The 6,405-nt window shown below is 45.1% G+C and overlaps 1 protein-coding gene across 2 annotated transcripts in view; it reads left to right on the top strand.

The window, feature by feature from the left end:
- AJAP1 (adherens junctions associated protein 1) overlaps positions 1-6,405 on the top strand; it is a 96,972-nt gene that overhangs the window by 35,304 nt on the left and 55,263 nt on the right. The gene's annotated exons all lie outside the window — the stretch shown is intronic.

The raw sequence follows: 6,405 nt of genomic DNA, 5'->3' as shown, positions 1-6,405 counted from the left end.
AGTTGTACTGTATGGATTTTATTGTAAGCCCCTCGATCCTGATGGAAGGCAGGGTAAAAATAAAGTTTTATTATATGTGTGTGTGTGTGTGTGTAATAAAACTTTATTTTTACCCTGCCTCTCCATCAGGATCGGGCGGAATATTCCAAAAATGATCATATATATATACGCGCCTGCGTCATATGCGCCAGCTTTACGTGGACTTGAGCTTACGCGCTCAAGCTGTGGGGACCACGCAGGGCGGGAGGGGCAGCACATCCCATTCAATTGAATGGGCGCGTGCGGCCATGCGGCTATGCCGCGCACCGCCATGCCACTCCGCCGCCTGCACGAGCCCCATTGTTTCCAATGGGGCTGAACATAGGCGGAATTTGCCTTACACGGAGGGTCCGGAACGGATCCCCCGTGTAAGAGAGGCCGACGGTGTGTGTGTGTTGTGTGGTGGGTGTTGGTTGTGTTGTGTGTGTATATATAGAGAGAGAGCCATTTTGGAATATTTCAAATATTCAATAAAAAAAGACTGAGGGTGCCATGTTTGCCCATTTTAAATACTGAAAGTCTGTCACATGAAGACAGGGCAGGGCTGTTCTCTTCTGCCCAAAAGGCAGGACCAGATCTAATGGCTTTAAGTTACAGGAAAGTCGTTCTGATTGAACATTGGAAAGAAATCTTGAAAGGGAGAGCATTTTCTCAATAGACCCAAGGCCTGGAGAGATAGTGGTGTGTCTCCTTCTCTGGACTTTTTTGGAAAGAGGCTGGACTGCTCCTAGAAGAGGATGCTCTAGCTGAGTGGTTCCCAAACTTTGGTCCTCAAGATTTTTAGGACCAGCTCCCAGAATTCCTGATTGTTGGTCAAGCTGCGAGGTCTTTTGGGGGTTGAAGTCCACAACATCTGGAGCACCAAATTTTTGAGAAACATTGCCTAGCATTGAGTGAGCGGTTCAACTCGATGGCGCATGAGGCCCCTTCCAACTCCACGATTCTGTGATCCGGTCCTTCTTTGCTCTGCCTTCCCATGAACATGGATTGCCTCTGCAAGAAACAAGGCAGATCGCTGACCTTTCATTTCTTGGACGATGGCCTGGCCCTGACCGATTTCCATAAAAAGGATTTTTGCAACCCTGTCGGCGCACAGCCAGATCCCCGTGAGATCTCTATGGCCTGTGTGACCAGGTTAGCGTTGGCCGCGTGTAACGCCAAGTCACAAGCCATAAGCAAAACCATTCTCCTCTTCCTCTCTAGCTTTCTTTTTTCATCATATATGTGTTTTTATATTATATAATATAATATATATATATATATATGAATTGCTGGATGAGAGGCAGTGACAAGGGGTGATCTCAGGATTACATACAATGCAGTGAGTCAGGCGAGTTGTTGGTGAGAAGACAATGGCGGCGCCTGGCGACTGTTGGAAGTGAGAGATACATACAGTTCCTTTCCTTCTTTCCAGAGCACTGTGAATACCAGCTGTTATCAAACTGCAAAATCAGAAGACCAAGGGAGGGGTGATATGGCACTATGTCTTCCTCTCTCTTTTCCCAAGGGCTAGCTTGATCTTAACATGGCGGGAGCAGTTTGGCAAAGCACCTTCGGAGACTGAAAGGGCCAGAATCTCCCAGCAGTTGGAAAAGATCATTTGAGAGTAAAAAATCCCCAAATCCCCATCTCTGGAAAGTTCCTTTGGGACTAGAAGTCCCAGAACGGTCAGGATTTGCATGGCCCTTCAGAAAAGCACAGGCCAGAATCCTATTGAGGACTTCAGTCTTTGCAAGTGGACTTATGCATGTGGGAATTAGAATTGGGTAATTTCAAACATCTGTGATCAGTAAAGGACTGCTATTACTTTACTACATGGGCGAGCCGGCAACGTAACCAATGCACAATGGGACTGAATGCACAAGGGATCGAAACATATGTGTAATGGGACCAATAACATTGTGCATCAGTCAGGACACTGACTAGTAGTTGTGTACCTGTGTAAATTTACAGCGCTTTAAATAAAAAGGTTAATAATATAATAAGAGGATAGAGGCTTCCGGCCACTGTTTTAATGCTCTGTATACCAACTCATTCATTGTGCTAATGCAATTCACTACTGCAGCAATGATGGACAAGGCTTTGTCTTTGCAGAACATAGGAGTGCAAAGAGGGTGGCAGGAAGGAAATTTCCAAAGGATTGTCCCTTTACACACAACAATAAAACAAGTAGTGTTTTTCCCTCCCTAACTCAAGTTGGATCTCTTGTGTGTTTCTCGCACATTGTTCTTTGCAAAGATTAAATTGCTTAGATCCAACATTTCAAAGTGGGTGTCTGTTGTTAAAATGTAATGTAAAAATACACAGAATGATGGCAATTTTTAAAATGAGGTCCAAGGAAGTGAAGTTGGGTGGGATGGAAGAGAGAAAGTTTGCTGATAAGTCCAAATTAAGTAGGTTCAGTCTATCGAGTTTATCATAGGAAGGAGATCGGGGGTTTTATCCCATGAATATCCTGGAAAAAATGCATAATTACATGAAACGATTTCACATGACGGCGCACAAAACCACACATTAAAGTGGTCACAAGAAGCATTAACATGCATCTTTTACTTCTGAGATTTCAGCGACAAGTTATTTCTGATACCACTTTATTTGCGCAATTGCATGTGGTAACCATTGCGCAATTGCGTGTGGTAACCATTCGCGCAATTACTCACCATTTTCCTGCCTTTGCGGGATGCTTTCAATGCACTTAATCTCTCTTAATGCCCAAATTAGCCCCAATATGATAAACCCCTATGAAAGCTCATCTACTGACTTGTACCTTTCAGCACTCTCAAAGGTTCGGCAAAATCCTTTTACATACTGTTTTCTAGACTAACACAATATTTGAGTTAGATAAGTATGTTTTAAGAAATTATTGTTTGCTTCTGTCAAATGCGCCCGCATCTGTCTCCCCGCAGGTCAGGTTATCCGGTACGAACCATGCTTGGATTTAATAGCCATGTTTCGACTTCCATGGATTTCACCTCTTGTGACTCTTTGGGCCAAGGCCATAGACACCCCTTGTTGCAAAGACCCGCTCCCGGTACGGATTCCCTCACGGCCCTTTGTGGAGTCTTAGATCGGGCAGCAAGCGAGGGCTCATGGGATTGTGAGGTCCACGTGTTTTCCTCTTTAGAACGCTCTAGCGGGCACTGCCCCAAAACGTATCATTCCAAAAGCGACACACAGCCACGGACCTCCTCGGGAAAAGCGGGCAGCGAACGCGTGCCGCTGTGAAATCAGGACTATCCCTGCTGGCCTCTGGGAGAACGGAGTCCTTGAAAGGAGGAAAAGGTACCTGCGGGCCATCGGCAAGCCCACCATGGAGCCAGAGGTGATCGTCTGGGGGTCGACCAGTCCTTGGATCCCCTGAGAGCAGCACCTTCCCGGGATTTACGAGAGACCACCACAACTTGTTTCAACTACACCACATGACCAACCACCATGACCACCACCACCATGACGCCACCGTCACAACCCCTACCCCTGCCACTTCCACGACAGTCCGCCCAAAGGCCCGGCCCTGGATTTAACACCCCAGGAAAAACCCAGGTGGGGTCACACAATGGGACCACCGGCCACCTCTGATGGCAACAGGAAAGAGGTCGATGCTCCTCCGCTCTCGTGAAGACACCAGGAGATAGTTCAGGTAGGTTGGGGATCCATGTTCAGGGGTTCTTCTTGTGGGCAGGGCATGCTTGGCTTGTTTCTCGCATGTTGACCCCACATAGGAGGGAAAATACAGGTTGTCCTCGTACTTGTGATATGGAGTTGGACACGTTCTGGGGATCTGGGGTCAATTCCCGGGGGCTGTGTGGGGTACAAGAAGGAAAGTAAGCTAACAGACTGGAAGTCACCAGGTGTTCACTCCCAGTTAGGAAACATTAATGGATGTTGAAATGCAAGTGTAAAAAGGGAAATCTCTGCTCCTTGAGACTGGCAGGAATGCAATTAATCTTCACTTCTCATTTATGGCAGGCAGCACACGATCCATCCCATCTTCAATATTTCTGTTTCTAATCATGTTTATGGAAAGATAAAGTTAAAGACACATCAATGTTTAGGTGTAAAGAATATTCAGGGATTTTCTCAGATTCAGTGAAGGCATGGGAAGGGTAGGAGGATTGTCTCAAATTTGTGACGGGATGGTCTTGGGGCTCGGACTTTCAACACCAATGGTCCAATGCGGAATGGTCTTCATGCCCAATTAAGGCCCTTCTCCAATGTCACATTGACTCTATTGCGCACTGTGTCCCAATGTACAATGGAAGCTCCATTGTGAAACAGTACATCTTGCACAATGCTCCATTTTGCATGGTTTCTGTTTTGCTAGCAGTTGTGTATCATCTCAATGACACATTTCTGTCGTTGTACAGTTATGCATTGTAGAGTCTGATACGGCAACTGGGTCATTATATTTTTATATTTTTATTATTTGCTTGTGCTTTTTCTCCCTGCGTTATGTCTTGCCGACAGCCTACAGTCACGGGCGATCAATTATTATTGGCATTTATCTCCCGGTCTCAATTTGTTGACATTTATCCGCTCGTGTCGAAAAGTTCGGCCGGTGCAAAATGCGGGCATCATCCCCCTTTTTCTCTTTCCTAAGCCTCCAGCTGCCTTCGTTTTAAGAGACTGCAGGCGGGGAGTGGTTTAGTGGTATTTAAAAAATTGATTACTGTGAAAATGGAATTAAATATCAGTTTCAAGAAAAGATTTCAGCCACGGTGCAAGCTGGAATTCGCTCTGACCTTCATCTTTATGTAAGGAGTTCTCCGGGGGTTTAAAGGGGCTTGTCTCTAAAGCTTGTAAATCTGGGGCCACGTCGGCATAATCAAATGTAAACCCTTTCCTTGTTCCTTGGATTGCTCCCCACCGAAATCGTTCAGACATGGGCAAAGAAGTGGGCTTTCACTTTATGGGAATTAGGTTTGCCGTCCTGAAGTTAAACCAGAGAGGCTCAGTTTGAAGTAAATAAATTGCAGAATTGCTGGTCACTGGGAAAAATAAGAGAGAATGGAATTGTTTGGGATTACATAATCTATACCCAGATTAATTTCTCTAATGGAGCTGTCTTCTGGAAGAACAGAATAACGTACTCCTGTTCTGATACAGAACTAGTCATTAGAGGAGATGTATGGGCTCTGCTATAACCAGAAGGCTTCTCTCTCCCTCTCCTCCTTCCAACGCAGGAGAAGAAGAAGAAGAGCAGGGCAACGTAATGAAGGAGGTTGACCAAGCGATCCCTCGGAGTAGTTAATTCTTTAATTGTATTTTTAAAAAACTTGGGGTCTAGGCCAACTTTCTCCCAATGTGGGGGCCAAAATGTTTTGGATCCAGATTCCTCCCTTACCTGGCTCTCTCTTCCAGAGATGACAGGCAGCTGCCTACAACTTTGTTGTTGTGGTTGTGTGCCTTCAAGCATTCCCACTTATGGCGATCCTCAGTGGATCTAGCATGGGGTTTCCTTGGCAAGATTGTTCAAAGGAGGTTTGCCTTGGCCTTCCCCTGAAGCTTAGAAATCGTGACTTCCCTAAGGTTTCCCATTGGGTTTCTAGCCAAGCTGGGAATCAAACCCTGGTCTCCAGAGTCATGGTCCAATGCTCAAACCAGTCCCATTGTCCATGAAACCCTTGGCCAAGTCCTGCTCTCAGACTCAGGGAAAGCAAACAGCAAACCTCCTCTGCACAAACCATGCCAAGAAAATGCCACGATAGGGTGGTTGTAAATGGAAATGACTAGAAGACACAACCACAACAGCGGGAGGAGGAAGCTCCAAATCGGGTAGATGTCGTGAAAGTTGGACCCAATTTGGGGGTTTTTAAAAATACACAGAATGATTGCAATTTTTAAAATGAGGTCCAAGGAAGTGAAGTTGGGTGGGATGGAAGAGAGAAAGTTTGCTTAGATAAGTCCAAATTAAGTAGGTTCAAGTCTATGGAGTTTATCATATGAAGGAGATCGGGGGTTTATCCCATGAATATCCTGGAAAAAATGCATAATTACATGAAACGATTTCACATGACGGCGCACAAAACCCACCATTAAAGTGGTCACAAAGAAGCATTAACATGCATCTTTTTACTTCTGAGATTTCAGCGACAATGTATTTCTGATACCACTTTATTTGCGCAATTGCGTGTGGTAACCATTCGCGCAATTACTCACCATTTTCGCTTTCTTTGCGGGATGCTTTCAATGCACTTTAATCTCTCTTTAATGCCCAAATTAGCCCCAATATGATAAACCCCTATGAAAGCTCATGCTACTGACTTGTACCTTTCAGCTACTCTCAAAGGTTCTGCAAAATCCTTTTACATACTGAGTTTTCTAGACTAACACAATCTTTGAGTTAGATAAGTATGTTTTAAGAAATTA

Source organism: Sceloporus undulatus, chromosome 7 (genome assembly GCF_019175285.1).
Source record: "Sceloporus undulatus isolate JIND9_A2432 ecotype Alabama chromosome 7, SceUnd_v1.1, whole genome shotgun sequence".
NCBI lineage: Eukaryota > Metazoa > Chordata > Lepidosauria > Squamata > Phrynosomatidae > Sceloporus > Sceloporus undulatus.
This window is presented reverse-complemented; position numbering and strand designations above follow the sequence as displayed.